Below are 22,444 nucleotides of genomic sequence, written 5' to 3'. Positions count from 1 at the left end.
GAGAAAAGGAGGAAAATTATTTTCCCAGAAATGAGACACTAAATACTGCCATTTACCTACCTGTTGATATGCCTTTTTTTAAAAAAAAATCTTTTTTCTAGGTTTAATGGAATAAAAGAATTGGAAAGATGGCAGGCTCACCACAGTTCTTGTCAGACTTCTCTGTTACTTACTTAAAAAAATATAAAGTTGTAAAGGAAAATGGTTCCTATAGCTACATCCACTCTGGGTATCAACAACTGGGAAAGCACAATATTTTAAGTCTTAAAAGCCATTATTTTCTCCACACACTGTCTGTGAATATGAAAAGAGAGAATGCAATGTTTGTATGGGGAAGAAACTGAGAAGTGGTTTGTGGAGAAAGCTGTGGGATACCTGCATTAAACAAGGAGGTATTTAAATTAAATATTGTATGTAGCTGAAGGAGGAAAATACATTGAAATGACAGAAAAGGATACTCTGAGGACTGGCTGAACTGAAGGGTGGGTAAGAAACAGAGCACTTGCAGACCACAAAGAAACCAGCTGAAGAGACTTAGGTAAGAGATTTCACTTTTCCTTATATTACCTGTCTTTCATTTTTCCGTCCTTTTTCTTTCCTCACTGAGGATGTTTTCCTTACATTCTCATCATGTAAATACATTTACGTTTACACAAATGAGCATTTATTTACATTTCAAATTTGCATTTCTACTGCTTTGTTGCATCAAGACCTTGGCAGAGGTACCTCCATTCTCCCATGAGAATTTATGGATATATACATAGCTCCCTAAATCATGTCTGACAGCTTCAGTTAACGTGGGCAGGTAGATTTTACACTATGAAATACATTTCATCCATAACAATTAAAGTGTACTGCACAAGTTACATGAGCAAGAGACGAAGGGAGTGTGAAGAGTTAAAGCTTCCATGGTAACCTCAGCAGTGAGGATGCAATTGGCTCATCTGGTCCCTTCTGTCACGTCTTGATTCCATGCCAACAAATCATGAACTGTCTATCATTCCACACATCTATTTTTAGAGCATTCTCAGCTGCTTCCAATAAAATGATAAATGATACATGTGCACAGAGGACTAATACTGGTCATGGGCAGGGCTGTTTCCATCTGAAATGCATGCTGGAGCTTTGGAATGAAACAACGTGACAAAGGTATAACCTACAGTAAAATAAGATTAGAGGTTTTGATCAAACTGCCCTTTGCTTTTCTTAGCAGCAACCTGTTCCTACTAAAAGCAAGCAAAATCTATGCCAAATATGATCAAATATGCTTGTAGCTAAAAAGGGAATTGTTCCAAAGGGCTAGTATACCTGCAGAGTCACTCTCAAGTGAGAGACATTTAGTAATTGCCTCATCTATATTGCAGTAGCTCTTCTTTTTTGCTTTGAACAGGAAGGCATGCTCAATGTGTTTAAATAATGATATATGACCACTGCAAACACAGAATTTTTAATAATGAATTTCTCTGGGACACAGCTCTATTCATGCAGGATGCCCAATTAATACAGACAAACAATGAACAGGAATTGCTTATGTTGTACAAGCAATTTGTTGTTGGAGTGTCTGCATTACAACAACAAAAACCAACCAACCAAACCGAAATGAAAAACCCCATAAACAAATAAAAAGGCAAAATATATAGAGACAAATGGGGAAGGGATATTTTGTGGAAGGAGAAAAATGAAAATAAAATTCTTGGGTGGTCAGATCTGCACCGGCAGAAGACATATCATACTGTGGCATGGAAACTCAACAGAAAACTTTCCACTTAGAGTGCCCTCAGTGCCTACAGATGATAATGCCTTAAAGAAGTAAGGCAATTCCTCAGTGTCAGCACTCTTCATAATTTTACTTCTCTTTTTGCTTAACCTTTATTATGTTTCTCCTTATTCTGAATGCTCTGCACTTAGTCTGCCTTGCCCCAGTAACGCTTGCTATACTTACAGAATTTCTCCTAGGCTTCCAAGCCAACTTTTGTATACAAACTCAGGTTTCTGTATTATTTCATATGTCCTGAAGACACACACCTCCATCATGTCTATGCACAGGGAATTAACTCAGTATTTTGCAGGTTACAGATACTGATTAGCAACTAATTTTGAAGTACTGTTTATTCACATTAACTTTATAGAATTTAATATATGGATTGAAAGGTCTTTGGACAAGACATTGTAGATTTCTAAAGCTGTAATCAGTCACAAATTACTGAAATTTCACTTCATTAGTTTAAAGTTTTTTCTAAAGAAAGGCAATTTTCTTTTAGCATTCGAACATTTTTTACATGTATACTGATGTACTTCTCATTACATGTAGGCTAGCAAACTGCAGTTTTCACATGGTTTTCCTGACAGAATACATTCTGAAAAATCAGAACAGAAATATTATTTCAACTCCTGTCTTTCATTTGCTAATCTGCTCTTTTACATGACAGTAGAGAGCTTTTACATACAAAGAGGTAAATTGATTCAGAAGCAGAAATAAAGCTCATTTTTACTATTTCTATATTTTACTTGTCTGAAAACAGTAAAAATATTGACAATTGAGGGATTATATACTTTAAAAATTAAAAATAGTTTTTTACAAAAGGACAGATAAAACTGCAGCATGGATTTTTGTCAGAAGTTCCAAAGAAAGGCATAGAATTGTTGCTGTATCAATGTTATTCTCTTGTTCTTCTACAAAAGAAGTCTCCTTCAGCTATGAACAGGGCTCATCTTAACACTGAAGAAAAGATTCCCTTTTGCTTCCATGCTATTGGGAAGCACGGGAATTAGACATGCCAAAGACATTCATAAGAATGGATCACTTGCAGCTATCTTATTCAAGACATGTTGCATGTACTTTGTAATGAAAATAATTCTTAAACTTATGATAGTTTAAAAACAAATGGAAAAAAAAAAGGCAACCAAGTCCAAAAAGAAAAATAATCAGAGAACACCTTGCCAAAAAGCAGTCAAACGATTCTATAAAATCAGCTTATCAGCTTTGTTACTAATTTTAAGTGTGTTCAAATGCAATATGCCCTTAGTTCATACATGAGTAGAATTACGTCAAATTGCTTTTCTCTTGGTCCTTCCACATATTGTTTTGGCACCAGTAAGAATTCATTTTCAAAGCTCATTAAAAAGTTTAGGGTTTTTTTTTCAGTCTTGCAAAGCCTCTTAGGCCCTTACTATTAAGCTGACATAACTGCATTGCAAAATAAGCATCTAGCTCATTAGTAAGATCAGCAAGGACAGAGGTGCTTTCACCATATTTATAAACACTAGGTTTATACTTCAGAGAGTCACATCCATTGGGGAATCTGTAGAATCTAGACAGTCATAAAAGGGCCGTCTCCTGGGAAATACCATGGCATGAGGTGGAACAAAATGCACCCCTCTAACTCCTCATCAGAGTATGCTGAATTATGCTGAGCGGATGCTTTGATCACACATCACCTTCCTTCACAAAATTTTAGTTAATTTTTCTCAGTGTCACTGTCAAAGTTTTAAAGGGAAGCAAGTGAAGGAAGGGAGAAAGGAGGAAAACAGACACATGTCCTGCTGTTCACAGGTCAATAAACAACACAGGTCACAGGGAATAAACAACTGGATCTGCTCAGCATTGTCTGCTCCCTCCTGCCCTCCACTCAGGTACCTCCTCCAGGAGAGGGGAAGGGATTTCTGATTTCTTTCAAGTCCCTCATGGATCATCAATGAACACAAACATATCTGAAAGGAAATTACCAGTCAGCCTTTAGAAAATATATATTTTAAAAAATTATATTTTTTTCCTTCTGTTTTCTCTGATATTCCTTTTTCATTCAATGCAAATAGAAGCACTTCTGATTTAAAAAATATAAATATATAATCACTTAGCTGCATGCTGGCCATTCTGTCAGAGCTTCTTATTTTGTGTGCCACTTCAAAGTATTCTGTGAAAATACTGATGTACAATTGATGGAGGTGTTCATTTATGTATTATTGATACAGTACATATGTATAATTTAAATTTACAAGCAGTAATTCTTTGCTCCTCAAAACATCTAGATTTATTAACAGAATGATTTTCTGCTCCATATGAACAAGAATGGTAAAATGAGTCTTTTAGAAAAATATTTTCTTGAAAAAAATAGATAAACATGACCCTATTGATGCTATTATTAATAATTTGGAATATTTGCATAAATGTGAGCAAAGACAGATGACTTTAAACAACAGTCACTAATTAAGATACTGAAAGAAACCAAGGACTAATAACACCTTATAACCCAAGATAAGCATATTAGCATACTGTATCTCATATCATTGTGGTAATGTCAGAAAGACAAATAATCCTGGTTATACCTGAAGCAGTACTGTAAATAATGCAATCAGTCACAGCAAGGAACCTTTGCTTGCTGTTAATTTTTTATATAAACTCTGACTTTTAAATTAGATTTGTTGCTGAAAAGTATGTATGTATGAAAATGAATAAAATTTGTTGCAATAATATGTAAGCTAAAGGATATCCCTGCAAGTAAGTTACTAGCTGCCATGTCCTAAAAGTAGCTAATCATTACGTAGACTTCAATCTAAGTCCTACTGTTGAAGAGAATAGCAGATCATTAGTAAAGTCCATTTTTCAGATTTCTTGCCAGAAAAGCTGCTTGCTTTCTACATGACAAAGAAATCTTTTCCAACTGAACATTTGTGAGATTTTTTTTTTTATTTAGCCAAGGGCTAAAAAATTACTCACAAGGAAGTAATAAAAATTAATTTAACTTCAGTTAGAGCTGCTTGCTGCTAATTAATTTGTTGCAACTATTTTGCATTATATGCTTTGGGACATGTGCTGTGTTAAGTCCTGAAAACTAGCAGAGAGGCATGGGTGAAATTTGAATATTTTGATAATTTTTCTTTGGATGAGGCTCTGAAAAGCAGTGGTCTCACTTCTCAAGGACTTCTCAAAACTAAGGTGCTCTCAAAACTTAACCCTGAACTTATTGAACAGTGCTGTCACCACATTTCCCACACATAATTAATAATGTCAGCTATTGTTCTTAATAGCAATCTACAATGATCTAGTCCCTTCTGAACAGAGTCCTTGTAGTACTTACAGGATTATCTCATCTTGCCTCCCAGTAAAACTTAAGCCTTAATGTTATATCTCCCATACATAAATGGGGGGAAAAAGAGGGGGAAAAAATGAGGACAGGCTTCAAAAATGTCTTTTCTTTCTGGATCTCTGTTCTTCAGTGACCATTCAGGATACCTTTGTAAGTACCTTCTAATTTTCCCCATATATCCATACCCTTGTCCTGGGAATTTGGCTAGGCATTGGAAATCACTGCATTAGGTAAAAACAAACTAAAGTGCATACATTAAATGCTGTTGTTCCCTACTCGGGATAGAAGGTGGGGGCATCATTTCTCAGGCTTTTCAGGCTGTACTTTGACCAGACTCCTTGACTTGTATACTGACAGCACTCCTCTTTTTCCCAGTCGAGGAGAGACCATGATAATAGGGGTTTTGCACCAAAATGGTGTTGTAATAATAACAAATTTTTTCTTCTCTGATAGTTACATGCAAGTGAAAAAGAAAGTAAGGCTCCTAAGGTAAGTTCTACTTTGAAATCTGGAGAAAACATGCCAGCAATGTGACAATATGACAGGAAGCCTTCATGGACATTGTTGATTGTGTTTTGGACAATCTCAACACCGAACTTTAAGGCTAATCTGATTTCTTCCCATCTCTTCAAACCTTTCTATATCAAACAAATTTGACCTCTCGTGCACGATAAAGTAGGTAGGTAAATATTAGTAAAGCAGAAATCTAGTAGTTGGATTCATTGTACTATTAGTGGTTAGATGTGGTTAGAAAGATTTCTTTATTTTAATGAAAATTTTAGAGCAGCCTAAACACTGAAATGTGCCAATAATCAAATATGGAATAGGAAATTATTTATTTTTGAAAGTGATAATGACCTAATTTCATACTGTTTTCAATAGAAAAAAATATTAGTCTGCTTTCAAGTCAAAGAGTGAGTTTCAAATTCAATTGTTCCATTTGATAAATCTCCTAGGCCCAAAACCCAAAGAGAAGCCCTTGAGAGGCAACACAATGTAAATTTTGAGTTTTGGTGGCTAGAGAAAAAGAGCGGTATTTTGTGGGTGCTCAGTGACAAATGTGCCCAGAATGATGCCATCGGCTTATAACTCTGATGTGAGTGGAGACTCGTATTGCAGGTTCTGCCTGGAAAGTACAGAAATAGAACCTGTTACCATTTCATGAAAGGGAAAAAAAAGAAAAACAAGAAAGGAAAAAAAGAAAACACAAAAGAGAGAGAGCATAAGGCACTACTATCTGGGAGCCCCGGAAATGTTCTTTTGTTCCTGAAAGCCAGATATTACCTCAGCTGTTAAAATGTTCAGCACATGCTGCAAGCAGCAGTTTAAGTCAATACATCACTACTTTTTCTTGCTTTAGCTCTGGCCAGGAAAACTGAAATGTATATGACAGCTCCATCTTCTATTTGACAACAGTGACTAGCAGTGGCATCTGGCACATTTGCAGTGGTTCTGAGTAGTGCCAGCTCTCACTGAGTACGCTTATAAAAAGCAACAACCAATCTGACTTCAAATCAAAGGAATTTTTTGCTAGCTAAGACACTCACAAAACAGAGTTATATGTGGATCAGCTGAAATATCAGAATTTATACAGAAGATGATCACGACCACAAAGAAATCACCTCCCTCTCCAGTATTTCTGCTCACTCACTTCACTTCAGCACAAGAGCATGCAATTACCCATGCTGCTGGCACTGCCGGGGCTCTCCATGTGCTTGTTAGCACCAGCATTTGGAAATGCAGCGACCTGAGAGAAAAGCTGATCCTTTCCTCACTCTTAGATCAAAGAGTTGAAGGAAATAAGGAATCAAGTGCCTTGCTTCTTACTTTATCCATAGATGTAGTTACCACTGCCTCTGATAGAAAAAAATGATGCAGGGCTGCATCTCCTGCTGCTCCCTATTACCATCTGAATTGAAGGAAGGAGAGAGAGCCCTTCAGCTCAGCATTCTGTTTCTTCGCATCTATGTGTCTTGTGCTGTGCCATGTAAAGGAAGGATGATACACTGTTCTCTTCCATTACTTATTTAACAATTCCCATAGAAACAAACTCAGTAGAGAAAAAGCATCCTGTTTCTAATATGGTCGTTCTTCTCAAAAATGTAATTATAAAACTCTTTTTCACATACAGTGAGTGAAGTTCAAAAGATGGCAAAGCCTTATCTCTCCTCCTCACCACTGAAAACAGTTTAAACAAGAAAGCAGCCTGTGCCTGCTGTTTTGGGAGTATGAAAGGAAACTCTTCTGAGAAAAGTGGTGATAATGAATCCATCCCTGCTTCAAATCACCTTTCTTCTTCAGCCCTCAATCATTTCTGACTCTGTTTCATCTCTTTCTTTAGTTATTGGAACTCTTTGCTTTCTGCACTCCTAGGCCGCATCAAATCTCCAGGAAACTCTGGGATACTAAAGGTTTATTGGTTTAATAAATAATAATTGAAAAACTCTTGTATGGGCATTTGTGTTATGAGAAGAAGGATATGTGGGTTTGGTCTCCCTCAATACTGATCTAGTACTTTGGTTTGGACCTCTCTTAGTTACAGAGAGATAATTTTATTTTTACCATACTAAACTGACCAACACTGTAAAGAACAAAGGGCAAAGAAGCTATGGATAACCAAAGGGTTATAACACTACTTTCAATCTCTTCTCTCTGCCATAGGTATTTCAGCTAACTTTGTCCATAAAACATAGATAGCAGTTCTTTTTCTTGCAGGATCTCTCAGAATTTCAGCCATTAACTGATTTTCTTTTCTCTGAAGTGCTCTTATTAATAAAAAACTGTTTCACTTCCCTTCTATGATGGTGAGGATTGTTTTAAACCATGAAATTCATACCAAGAACTTTGGAAGCAACCTTGTAACTTACTGGGGATCAATGAAAAAGTGGAATGGGAGAAATAATGACAAGTAAACTTACCAATTTACTTGTATAAGTAGAAAGAAAACTTCTAACCCAGTGTGCTATATTCCATAGATTTAAAGAGCACTCAAATCTTCTTCTGCAAGAGAGACTTTTCCCTAGAGGGTAGAAAATATTATAGTAACACTATAGTTAAGATAGTGCTGTACTCTTGAAGACCTGATAATTAATTTTTGTTTTCCGACTTGTTCAAATTAATTGTAGGAAGCAGCTCTGTATTTTAATAGCTTTCTGTGGATGAACTGTTCCTGATTACCTCATAAGTATCTAGCATTTAAGTTTTGACTGCAGCCTACAGCATTTATTAATGAATTTGCAATGCAGGCAAGTTGCACTCAGATCTTGCAAGTTGAATCTTCAGGTTGACAGCCATGAAAGAATAAATCTTTTCAGAGCCACTCCTATGGGTTCTATGGCATATGCAAGACTAGCATATACACAGAAATAATACAAAAGTCAGCATTTTAAATTAATTACTAAAATCAAAATATACTGAGTAAAATGATAATAAGCACCATGAGTACTATAGTAAGAAAAGTGCATTATTTGAGTGGTATTTCCTTTGGGACAAACCTCTTTTTTCATTTTACTTGCATAGGATTCTTAGCTGAGGTCAATAAAGTTGACAGACCTATGAGGCCTTTTCAAATTCTTAGTGAAAATCAGTTAATTAATACTGGATTCTCAGAAAATTCTAAATTTGTTTCCAATACTATTTCTGAAGATGAAGGTTTCAGAAGCTCTGCCTATACTTCCCATTAGAGAAACCCTGTGAAAGTATTGCTTAGTGAAAGAAGAAATATTAGAAGTATGTGAATTACAGAATGTGCAAGGACAGTAATTCCCAGGCAAAAAGAAAGTATAGATATCATGGAACACTTGCCAAGCTGGTGAAGAATCTTCCTGAAAACTATGCTAAAAGTTCACAGAACATAAAAAGGTGTTTGGTAACAGCCAACATGGCTTTACTAACGGCAAACTGTACCTGACAAATTTGGTGGCCTTCTATAATGGAGTTACAGCACTGGTAGATAAGGGAAGAGCAACTGACATCATCCACCTGGACTTGTGCAAAGCATTTGACTCTATCCCACATGACATCCTTGTCTCTAAGTTGGAGTGACGCAGATTTGATGGGAGGACCAGTTAGTGGATGAAGAATTATCTGGATGGTCACAATCAAAGGGTTGTGGTCAACAGCTTGATGTCAAAGAGACCAGTGATGAATGGCATTCCTCTGGGTTTGATATTACTGGCATTATTTAAGATCTTTGTTGGTGACATGGGCAGTGACATGGAGTGCACCCTCAGCCAATTTGCTGATGATACCAAGCTGTGTGGTGCAGTCAACATGCTGGAGGGAAGGGATGTCATTCAGAGGGACCTGGACAGGTTTAAGAGGTGGGCCTGTGCAAACCTCTTGTAGTTCAACACGGCCAAGTCCAAGGTCGTGCACCTGGGTTGGGGCAACTCCCAATATCTAAAGAGGCAGGGAGCTGAATGCATTGAGAGTAGCACTGCTAAGAAGGACCTGGAGATGGTGGTCAATGAGAAGCTCAACATGACCCAGCAATATGCACCTGCAGCTCAGAAAGCCAACCATGTGCTGGGTTGCACCAAAAGCAGCATGGCCAGCAAGTTGAGGGAGATACTCCACCATTGTGAGAGTATCTAGAGTACTGCATCCAGCTCTGAGGTCCTCAACAGAAGAAGGACATGGACCTACAGGTGTGAGTCCAGAGGAGGTCCACAAAGATGGTCAGAGTGCTGGAGCATCTCTCCTGTGAAGACAGGCTGAGAGAGTTGAGGTGGTTCAGCCTGGAAAAGGTTCTGGAGAGACCTTAGAACAAACTCACAATACCTAAATGAGGCCTCCAAAGAAAGCCCGAGAGGGGCTTTTACACGAGCAGATAGGGATAGGATAAGGGGTGATGACTTCAAACTGAAAGAGGGCAGGTTTACATTAGATATTAGGAAGAAATTCTTCACTGTGAAGGTAGTAAGGTACTGGAACAGGTTTCCCACAGAAGTTGTGGAAGCTTCATCCCTGGTAGCGTTCAAGGCCAGGTTGAACGGGGCTCTGAGTAACCTGGTCTAGTGGGTGGCATCCCTGCCCATTGCAGGGGGGCTGAAACAAGATGGTCTTAAAGGTCCCTTCCAACTCAAACCATTCTATGATTCTACAAAAGAGAAGTTACCAGGTTATAATATAAAAACAAGTACATCACTGGCCATATAAGTCCAAGCAAAATTAGCTTGAACTGTGTCAGAATAAGTGAAAAGGACTTCACTCTTCTTTGAAATCCTGTTCTCTTCCATGAAGAGACAGACATTTCAGATTTCCCCTTTGTGAGAGGTCAGGAAAGGTTGGCTTGCTTGTTATATATATAGTAAAATGAAGGGTAAAGATACTAACTCTGCAATAGTTGAATGTACATGATAAATACATGGGAGAGAGATAAGCTATTTAAACTGAAGGAAGCACCAATGATCAAACTGCCCATAAATAAGTTTAGGCAGAAAATCAGAAAATTTCCTTACAGTTGCTGAAGACTTGGTCTCAGACATACTGTTTTTCTTTTTTTTCTTTTGTTCTTGTTTATTTTCCCCTTCAGTAGACTTGAGCCTAAACTGCAGTCTTTCTTGCAAGGTTCTTACCTTTCATTAGGTTTTACCTTAAATTAGGTTTTACCTCTTTGGTTCTGTGCAGACTAAATACATCTAAAGCACAGCATGACACAACGAGACAAGAGAACCAATGGCAATTACTTTGTCTATTTTTGTCTCCTACATGGTTAACCATCATTTAAACACTGAAAAAAAAGTTTGAAAAAATCCTAAGCATCTGGACAAAAAACATTTGTTCACTTATACAATTAAACCAAAAAGAGATATACAGGCTCTGAAAATACGTCACTAAATATACATACTACTTTACAGTATTATAAAGCCAAGTAGATAAATGGAAAATGTAGTTTTTCTTTTCTCAGACAGCAGAAGAATGAGTATATGTATGGACAAAAAAGGTTGTCTGAGGTGATGACGGGAAATATATAAAAAGTAAAACAGACCTATAACCTCATTCCTTCCATTGTTCTTCTGATGAGATCTTCCCTCTTGTGAAGAGATCCAAAGCCCTACTTTGTCAGAAAGTTTAAAAGAGGAGCTTTTATTAGTGAGATTTATGGTAGACTGTGTGGGCTTAACTGTCTAACTTGTTTCTCTCTACTGAATCACATACACACAAAAACTTCAAAAGCTATTTAAAATGCTTTCCTGATAACTGTCCCGTGCACATTTTTAGACCCAAATTTACTTGCATGCCAGTGCTCTTACAGATCTAGGTCTTGCTGTAATTAACTTTTTGACATAGGCATCAAGAAGACAATTCTCTATCACAATAAAGCTGTGATGATTTTAGGTATTTCCCGTTGACAAGTCAGAATGCTTTTATTTTCAATCCTGAAGATATTGTTTACTTGTGATGAAAATCATAGGGCAAGTCACATTTTGAAAAGGGAGCATGTCGTGAGTTGCTGTTGACAGTGTGTCACAAATACATCTCTACTCCGTAATTTTTAAGTTTGTTATTTTCCCACTAGCTCCACTGGCTTTTATAGTTACTGCTTCTAACAACTAAGGCAGCTACTGAATAGCTGGGAGCCTACAGGGGTGAGCATTGAATCACAGCAGGGTGTTCAAGTAAATTGGATACATGGCTGTTTCGCTGAAAGTGGGAATCATCTTTTTAAAATTTAGTTATGGTGTGCATTATTTGAGAAGAACTATCATAACAGTTTGTAATCCCTACCTAGTGAGCATAGGGGATGATTTAATCAAAGAAAAAATGAGTGTTTCATATGTAGCTGGAAGTTTTGGCAGTTTTCCTCCTGCCAGCTAAAATCACAGGGTGTGTGCTGAGGCTACCACTGGGCAATTTCACCCAAAAGAAAGGAGAACCATTTTACCTTATCCTGCACAGGGTTCTGCCACTGACATTGGTGCCAGGGTCCACCACCCTTGTTAGCTTCAGGTATTAGAACGTGTGCTAAATGGCCCAGAAACCAATCTATCCTCAGTTACCTCTGTGTCACAGCTCAATTTTTTTCATGGTTGAAACTCTTTAGTAACAAGCTGGGAGTGTGCATCCTCTGTGGGAGCTTTTAACCCTTTCTGCTATGTCCCAGCACTGAATCCTACTCTGATGCTACAGGAGGAAGTACCTGAGGTTCCCTGAACTTGAAAGTAATGTTTCAAGAGAGAGAGTTGAGGTACATGCTAGGTGTATATATTTTAAGACCCCTTCAGCACTGAGCACATAGCTTCAGTTGTGCCCAATGTCATTCATTACAAAAGACATTTGGTACAAAAAGCCAAAATAAAGACTCTCTGCTCCTTTTTAAAAGTAATATTTTTGAACTCATAATCTGACTTCTAATAAAAAAAATAGACCTACAGTGTACCATTTCCCTTACTTTAATTCCTAAATTATTCCTATATTGTTCCCCTGAATGGCAGTATCTCTGGTAGGCCACATACAGGAAAAAAATTCACATGCCAATAAGCCAGATATTCAGGCTTTTTCAGGCCATATAAATAAGGAGTCCAGTAGGTCGACTGTTAAACAAGAGTCAACTTCCCCTGCAATACTCTCATTCAAATGCAGTAGTTTAGAATTTGAGCTTCTTCCCATTTTTCTTCATGTGTATTTAGACAGGTACATGAATCAATATATTAATGCTGAAACAATGTCGAAGTATCAAAAGCTGCTAATTGATAGTTAAATGTGAGCTTATTTTTCATGTTAAGCCCTGTGTTGTATTCATTGTTGAAATAATGGCAATCATTTTCTTTGTGACATTCTCCTAAGCAATTTTAAACACAGCCTTCAGTAATTGCTTAGTTATTTCAGACCTGCCTAGTAATTTTACACTATATTTAAAAGGCATTTGTTACTGAGAGTGATGGAAAAAAATGCACACGTCTGCTGAATGGAACTTTTAGTTATTTTCATTCAATATAATTACCTTTTATTAACACACCTGGTATCTGAACAAAAGCATATTTTTTATTTATTTGACTAATACTTTCCTAGGTTCATATCTGTAGGATATCTATTCCCTTCAAATTATAATGAACAAACAAGATTGGTTATGTGAGCAATACAACATTCTTAGTGTTTTTGAAAAAAAGAAATTAACCCTACTCACAATAAAACGATTTTGATTATATGCTGTTTTAGAGGAAAACCTAATCCAATAAACTGAATTTTTAGATGACATTTTGTTCTTTTAAAAGAACAAAATAGTATGAGTACTAGAAAAACAATTTTTGTAGCATTGGTATTATACTCTGTATAATACCAATATAATTACTGTAAGGTAAGCTATGTTATAAAAGGTATTAATTATTCAGATACTGGAGTATTAAACAACAGGGATTATCTACCTAAAAGTCATTTATATCACTAACTATTAGTGGTCATCATGGTTTAACCCCAGCCAGGAACTAAGCCTCACACAGCCACTAGCTCACTTCTTTTAACCTGCACCCCATGCAGGAATTACAGTGAGGTCAGACGGGAGACTTCGGAGCAGCATCTGTGACCCAGGACCTACACACCAGTGTGAGCTCCAACAAACATAAAGAGGGTCCTTGTTCTTTCAGTTATCCATGGCTTCATGAAGTCTATAAAGTCCTGTGTTGTGTTCTGAGGCTTCATGACAGTAGAGGGCTTTTGGTACACGTTGCTATTCCTGACCAGCTTTTAAGAGCTGCTGCCATGCTTACATGGATTGAAGATGTCCCTCCTCCCTTCTACCTCTAAGAGAGACGCAGGCCCACACCTACAAGAACAAACTGTAGTGGTCTCTGCTTTTCTCTCTGCTCCTCATCTGCTTTTGTGCAATGGGATAAGCTTTGTTTGCAAAGGATTTGCAGTCTCCTGTGAGGCACTGACTGATTCCACACTACAAAGTCCCCCCAACTGGGAGGAGTGTTTAAAGCTGCCAGACTGCCTGCCAGCAGGTATGTGGGGTAGGCAGTGGGTCTGTAAACATCTCCTTCAACAAGTTTTTAGGCACCATAAGTATGAGCACCACACTCGCATAGGTTTAGGTAAGAGCACAGATTCCAGCCCTACCAGCTTAGCTCCAGTTGCTTCAACCTTATCAGTGATGTCTAATGTTATTTCAGCATCTTGCCATGGTCTGGCCCAAAGAAACAACCTTATCTCCCTCAGTCAGTAGATATGCTCTATCTGGAACAATGCAAGGAGCAGAATGGCATTTAATTACATTTACTGAATGCTCAAACACTGTTCCCTTGACATATTACTTATTTAGGAATATTATAGCACATTTTAAAATTAGTTATTTAGGAATATTACAACACATTTTCAAATTACAAACAGTACTATTACAGAAGGAACATAAAAAATGGATTCAAATTAATGTCAGAAAACTCTTTTCCTTAGTAATTTAACTGAAAAAACACAATCATTTCATTTCTGAATTTGAATGCAATCCATATAGGCTTATTTATCATTTTCCTCTAAGCTTTGGAGTTATAGAAGACTTTGCCTTTTGATATTATTTTAAAACAACAAAAAAGAAATAAAATACCTAAACCAGCAATGAACAGTTTTTCAGTTTACCATGGGATGCATTTTTATAATAGATGTGTGACACTTCTCATATTTAACATCTCATTTACAGGATATGCACTTTGAGCAGGTGCAAAACATATTCCAGAAAAGGTAATTCTTTACTTCTCAACATTAAATATATTTTCTTTTCCACCTGTGAGTTAAAATTTTAGAATTCCCATGCTTTTTTACTGTGTAGAAGAAAAATCTGAATTTATACTTAAAGAACGGAAGCCAGTGAGCCAAATTCTATTCTATTCTAGTCTAGTCTATCATAACTATGTTTTGGGTCAGTGTCTCTTCCTCTAGAACAATTTTCTTTTTTTCCTGCTTTCTTTTGTTTTCTTTAACATGAACAAAAGCTTCCAGAAGCTGCAGTGAAAAGCAAGGTCCATTCTACTTTACAGTTGTTCCGAAGAGACAGTATTAGACAGCTCATGACATATGAGCAGCATCAGAAGTGAAAGCAGAGAGGAACTGTCTCCAAACATTAAAGTGTGAACTAAAATTGCAAATAGTTTAAAAAAATAAAAGTAAAAAAAAAAAATCTTTTCAGTGCTAATTTTCGCAAGTGTCTCAGTCTAATCAGTCATAGTAAGTTGAAAAAACTCAGAGTGTTTAAGAATACATGCAATAGCTAAATAAAGATATAGTCATGCATTTGGAGCTAGTCCAACAAGATGCTGAAATGAGGGTGTGTTCCTAAGGCTGGCACAGAAGACCAGAAGTGGAGGAAGGACTTCACTGAGCCAGCTCAAGTCTGATGGGTTGCTCTCCTATGGTACAGCATCTTATAGGATTAGGGTCTCTAAAGGCTCTTTCCCAATAGAAAAATAACACCTTAGAGTACCTTATCTTGTCTTAAAATATAATAACCTGTCAATCTTGGTAATCATAAAGTTTCATTCATTTACATTCTGGGCATGGCATCAATACTGGACAAATAAGTAATTATGCAATTTTCACCTGGCCTAATTATTTAAGCAGTTCCTCTCACCAGAAACAGATTTGTGTTTAAATCCTGATTAGCCACAAATACTTCCATCACTCAGGGCACTCAGCACATTGTACTGAAACTCGAAGTATCAAACTCACAGTTTACATAGGAGATGCTCACGTTTCCAAAAAGCAGTTTGATTGTCCCAGCCCTTTAAACCTGCTCGATTCCTCATGTGGGAGTGCAGGGAACTCAGTGGCCTCAGCTGTGGTTTGGAGGGGTGCATGGAAAGCCTCATCCACTCATAGCTGGGACAGAATCCAGCAAAGTACTCCACTTTCACCTGACTTTCAAAAACAGGATGGAGGGAGAAGAAAAGGAGGTAGATTTGTTTTGCACAGTAGCCGAGTAGATTGAGCAGTGATCCAGGAAGAGATGGCACTGAAAACCAATGGCACTGAAAACCATCTGGCAGCTCGTAGCTCCTTTACAACAGGACCTTAAGGCTAAAGATGGGACTCTGGCAGCACATTCCTCACCTGCCTGTTTAATCAGACCCCAATTAAGGACAGCAAGAGACACCCTGTTAAAGAGTAAAAAAAGTCCTTCTGCAATAGAGAACCTTGGGGGTCAGGTCTCTCTTCACACTATTACTTATACATTTTATTCAACAAATCTTCAGCGATGCTATCAGTTATATTATTTTTCATTCAGCATGACTATAAGGCAAACAGTACTATTTGACTGTATTCCAGCAATCCTATTAGTGGTAATAGGACGCAGAAAGATGACTCTGGCTGTAGAAAAACACATTTTCAGGAATCTTCTATCTATTAGCTTTGCAATCATTATTTCTCACTCACTTTAGAATTTCAATCTTTCCATTGAAAGTGGTTATTAGTTTATATTTCTTTCCTAATAAAAGCATTTTTACTTCTAGGAGCTTCTTTGCTGCCCTCTTAAGCCCTTTGTTAGAACAGCAGAGCTGAATGAGAAAACTTTGTTACGTTCAGCCAGCAAGGGGTTTCAAATAATTTCTGCTTTGACTTTAACTACTTCAAATAACATAAATATTTTTCTGATTATATAAAAAAAAAGTTCCTTACATTTCCAAATCATATTTTAAATCAGTATAGTATATCAGGATGCTGATATATTGCAGATTATTGGTACTATAATCTGGTTTATATTAACTATTATAAAGTTAGAAAATAATATGGACAAAACATAAGAAGTTTTTGGGGCCTATTTTTTTTGGTTTTGTAACAGTCTTTTCATATATATATCAAGATGTTCTGTCAGTTTTAATTTTTGGTCTCTTTTTTAATTTCTTACACATCGCTTTCTTAATATGTCTTCCTGCAGTAAAATAGATTCAAACAACTTTTTAAACCTTTCTCAGGAAAGACAGAAATTATGGATCTACTGATTTGCCTTTTTTTTTAATGCCATTAAAACATATACTTGCTAATAGCACAGAGTAAAAGAACACTGTAAATACTGGGGAAAAAAGTGTAAAATTTGGTTTTATCCTAAAACTAAAAAAAAGTTAATTGATTCATATGTATTGTTTTCTATATTAACTAGACAAGATAATTAATTTGCTGTAACCTGAATCCTCAAACTAGATTTTTATAGAACAAAAACTAAACCCACTTATTTTAACACACAAATTTCCTTGCTTGCTTTCAAATATTCACTTTGGATGTCAATCCAAAGATCAGTTGGAGAGGGAACAGAAAGAAAAATTCCTTTTTTCTTTTTCCTCATAACTCTACCACTTGAATACCTGGTCTTATGACCAATTGTATACTCTCTGTCAAAATAATGTATAACTCTAACCTCTTCTAAAAGCAGCCTTTATTTACAGTTAAACTTGTCACTGCTGAGCATGCAGACAAAAGGAGATATTAGGGCAGATTTGTACAAATTCAAAGATCAACTTAAACAGGGAGAGCAAGTAAGTCATTGCAATCCAGTTGTCCAAAGGCCTTATCTCTGGCACCCAGACTGCTGAGGAGATTACTCTTGAGAAAATTAATGGGGACTGAACCAGTGCAGATACAACTCTTCAGTCTAAAGTTATGCTTTCAACCCATCTATCTCCATGCAGTCAAGAAACGGGAAAAACAGGCACTGAATAGCAGAATAACACAGTTAAGATCATGGAGCAACCCAGGCTTCCAAAATCTTCTGAGGTTTAGACTGAGAAAGCAGCAGTTGATGCACCAGCATGAAACCCACAGTTCCTTGAATTTCTCCAGGCTAAATTGTGGGACACAAGGAAAAGTTGTGTGGGATTAAAGCTTTTCAGATGAAAAGAGTGAGTGGGCATGATGTGACCATCTTGCTGGATCTCTGTAAAAATTTCAGGAGAACTTAAAGCTTTTCTGAACAAGAGAAACTGAAAGTGGCAGTCTTAAGAGCATTCCTTTAGGGCCATCCAGAAATCCATATTTAACTCTAGATGGTAGTTGGCTGTCCTTGTCTGCTATTCTACTATTGAATCAATATTTGTTTATGATTTTATGCTTTTGCTATTCAGTCAAAAATATAAGAAAGAGATGGAACAAATTTCTTTAAGAGATAGATGCAATGTATTTAATTTATCACTTACAACTTTTTATAGAACTCAGTGTAATTTATGAGCCTTATACTTAATTAAAGATTTACATTTGGTGACCCTGTAAGAACAAAATCATAAAGATTTAGGAAGTAATATGCTTCATATAGTAGCTATGCTATAACAATGTAGTTTATAAACAACTTTATATTTAAAGTTCTTAATTAAAATAGAGCAACTAATAAATAAACTGGAAAATAATAAACATAAATTGATCATCACTTTAATGTTATAAAATGGATTAAATCCAGTGTTTTAAAATCACATTAGAGACAATGTGAAAATTATATTCCATTTTCCAGGCTTTCATATCACTCATTTAAACACTTTAATTAAAATGCAAATTCATCTTTATAGCAGATGTAAAGACAAAAACTTTGGTGAATATGGAATATCTGAGAAATCATTAGCCAACATCATAGCACATTAGATGACTGCTATTGAATTGGAAATATAATGTTCACTGTGACAAAAAGATTATAAATTATATCAGATGGCTGTACCACCTAGTGCTTTAATTTCCGCAAACTTCATTCTGAAACACTTTCTACTCTGAATAATAACTTCCATCATCATGAAAGGACTATTAAATCCCTAGTTAAAACACTGACTCCTCTTTGTATGATTTTTCACCAAAGGAGTCTTTCTTATGAAATGTTCTGTCACTTGGCAAGCAGTGTAATGTAATATAGTTGATGTGTCATATATATGCTTACATAAATAAATTAATGTCAGTAAAGTTAAACTACTTCCTGGGAATGTGACAGCTCAGTAAGGGGACAAAGTGATGGACTCAGGGATGCACTGGCTTTCAACAGATTTCATTAACTAAATAGTTTCTAGCCATAAATAAGAGGTCTACCAGCCAAACACGTGCATGATATTTCTGTACAGATGTGCAGACAGATCAGCACTCATTGCTACCCATTGCTATGGGAGCAGAGCACCCACAGCTGTGTTCATGCTGCTCAAACCACACTGATACCCAGCTGAAAAGTTTCTGAGATCCTTACAGTGACTGGCTCTTTGCCCCATTGCTTTGCTTTGTTCTCTAAACAGCCATCTTAAATATTAGTTAGATATAAATATTCCTGTGCTTTTATCCATATTCGTGAAGACTACATAACTAGGTGACATGATTGTGCTTCCACAGATGACACCTTAAGCAACACCTCCCATCTCTCACCCACCTACCTGTATCTGCCCACCACTACATCTCTCTCATTCACATGAGCACAACTGCTTGCGACTTGCAGTCAACTGAGCTGTGAACTGATCCAGCTTAAAATATAAACTGCAGCTCTGGGTAAGGTGAGGGGACAGCCCAGGCTGCAAGTCAAGGTGTGTTTCCCAGGGCACCTGAGCCTGTTTAATAGTCCTCCCCACGGCGGGGCACAAGGCCTGCTCCCCCTCCAGTCTGTGAAACACCCCCTGTTTTTGACTTTGAAACAACAACAAGCACAGCCAGACTGTCCAGGTTATCTTCAAAGCTTAGGCACTTTGCTTTGGAAGTTTATAGTAACGCAATACCAAAGCCTGTAATAACTTTTCTACATATGTGACCTCAAGCACAGACATGACTTTTTAGAGTTTGGATCACACTGAGTGTTGACTACGTTTAGTTCCTACTATCAAACTCTTGAGTGCTCATTAACTCACAGCATCCGGTAAAGCTTAGAAGTGCAACATAACACATGGTCTGGTGTAGGGAAACATTGCCATGTGTTTCATCCCACATATGAGTTGTGCAATTTAAGTGTAAATGCTTTCTTCAAATACAGCCAACTGCAGTACTCATGGCCTTATATTACTTTTCCAAATATATAAGTGATAGATGAAAATACATCTTAACAGAGAGGTTCTAGTTTTCATGACCCACTGTGTCTTTGCTGACTAGGGCAGACTGTGGCATCATTTGTGACAACACTAGCTGTATACTGCAGTAAGATTTAAAAGGGTTCTCTTTAGTTTTATTTTATACAGCTATTGCCTAATAAAATATTTGATACACTACTGACATCAGCTGGATGTAAGGAGACTTTACGCTCACAATCTATTGTAAGGTAAAAACTCAGCTTAGGACGTTGTGCCCACGATAATCTAAATACAGCTGTCACACCCACACAAATTTGACTTATCATAAAACAACCAGTCACAGCCTTTTTACTCCTAAAGCTGTTTCAGTGTTAGCAACTTTTGATTCCTTACATTCCTGTCCTGGGTCTCTTCCCAGCCTTTCATCTTCCCTGCCGACTCTCCTTGCACAACAGTTCATGCAGCTGGATGGTTCAGGGATGGTCCAGCTGAAAAACAAATTTTTTTTCCCCTCTTTATATTTCAGAAGTACTAGTTGCCTGATCTAGACCAACATATGGGCTGCCTGACCATCACTTTGCACATGGTAGTGCAGTGGAGTATGAGTGCAGAAAAGCTGGGGGCTTGATGGTGTTGGAGAAATTGAATAGCCTAGTCTGAACTTCCCTTATTTGTTGGATTTCCTCCCTTCAGCTCTAAAGCAGCCTAGGCTGCTGGGTACATATTCCATCCCATCTGCTGTGCAGCAACACTGGCTGCCATGGCTGCCTTATGAAGCGCGACAGAGGACGGATTCAGCCAAAAAAATAACTGCTGTGAAAACGAGATGTAAGAAACTTTGATAACTTTTATGGATATAATAAAACTATCCAGCTGGGTAAAACAAAGAGTCAAAAAAGAAAAAATTATAGGGAAGAGTTTTCTCTGCCATAAATGTGGGCAACAAGACTACTACCTATAAGCTTATAATTTTCTAGAAGAGAGTTGCTGTGAAGAACCAAATACGAAAAGTTAAATATATAAAAGGAATATAAAAGAATAAAGATATCAATTAAAAATGGATAGCAACTTTATTTTTCCTGCAATTATCCCATATTTGTACAGAAAAGATTGTATTATTATTATTATTACCTTAAAAAGAGAAAGGATGTTGAAAACCATCACCTTGCTATTTTGTATCAACCACAATAAAAGAACAAGTAAAAAGAAAAGAAAATATTATAAGCCTTAACTGATCTGAAATATTTAGTGAAATACTTAGAATTTTCTAGTAGAGACTGAGAACTGACAACTATTTTACTGACTACTTGGGTGATTTATACATTGTTAAGTCTTGTGCATTTGTTATAAAGCAATTGTATACTTGAATAGAATTGAATACTCTACATGATTGACTCAAATATGTAAAAAATCTCAGTTAAAGGTTCTCAAGTATGCCCCTCATGTACCAATCAAGACAAACACAGCTCTAGATAGTTAGCAAAATATCAACAAATATGACATCTTTGCTTGAGCTGCAATTTGCAGCTGTTTGGACACTCCTAAGTGATATTTTATCGATCACTTTTCTTGTGGCTTTTCCCTCTGTACAGCCACTAACAAGCTTCTTCCCACCACCACTGCTTAATTTTCATGAAGCACTGGAAATGTAATACTTTTGAGGAATTCGCTCTCCACCAAATGTGAATGAAATTAGATTTTTTCAAACATTAAGTCAGACATGCCCCACACAATGCACATGTGCATCCAATTAAAGACATGCAGTGTAAAAATACTAGATACTTAATTTCCAGAGGAAACAAAGTTAACTGGATTTCATGTAAAAACTTCACCAGAGCTGGTAACCACCATCACACAAGGTGTGATAAGAACATGACAACCAGAAGTTCCAAAATCATCTACCTCTTTTTTATTTCTTTTTCAATTTAAAACATGAAGCCTGTTAAAACTTCCCTTTGTGGATGTGCTAAGGATTCCAGGACATCTCTCTTTTCATTTGCACACAGTCTCTGCAAACTTTGCTAAATTATTGTGCCTTAAAAATTTACTATTTCTCTTTAAACTGACAAGCAGATGATGTAAAACATATGATGCTGCATATAGATTGAAAGCTCATAAGAAATCTTGTTTCTAAAACTGGCATATTTCAATGCTTTTAGAGCTGTGAAAGACTTTTCTGTATACCATTATTACAAGCCTGAAGGAGTGTTTATCGCTGGAGGATACCACCTGCTTGCAGGAACCGTCTGCTATTCTTCCACATTTCCCTCCATGGATCACCTGCCAATGAATCACCAAGGAAACTCATTACCAAAAGCACAAACTACACTGAGTGGTGCAGCTGACTGCCAGCAGATATTCGCTGGATCACTCAAGCGTGTTATTTCTTCAAATGCTGCACTTCTGTCATGTTGA

General features: G+C 36.9%; 1 protein-coding gene and 1 long non-coding RNA gene across 8 annotated transcripts in view; one reads left to right on the top strand and one right to left on the bottom strand.

Annotated features, from left to right (window-relative positions):
- KCNIP4 (potassium voltage-gated channel interacting protein 4) overlaps nucleotides 1–22,444 on the bottom strand; it is a 405,894-nt gene that overhangs the window by 211,648 nt on the left and 171,802 nt on the right. The gene's annotated exons all lie outside the window — the stretch shown is intronic.
- Nucleotides 963–7,530, top strand: LOC135413427 (uncharacterized). The gene is made up of 2 exons (XR_010430230.1): nucleotides 963–1,149; nucleotides 5,541–7,530. It is a non-coding gene; the product is annotated as an uncharacterized LOC135413427 (long non-coding RNA).

Source organism: Pseudopipra pipra, chromosome 4 (genome assembly GCF_036250125.1).
Source record: "Pseudopipra pipra isolate bDixPip1 chromosome 4, bDixPip1.hap1, whole genome shotgun sequence".
Lineage (NCBI taxonomy): Eukaryota > Metazoa > Chordata > Aves > Passeriformes > Pipridae > Pseudopipra > Pseudopipra pipra.
The sequence above is the reverse complement of the archived record's forward strand: the minus strand, read 5'-3'. Positions and strand labels throughout refer to the sequence as shown.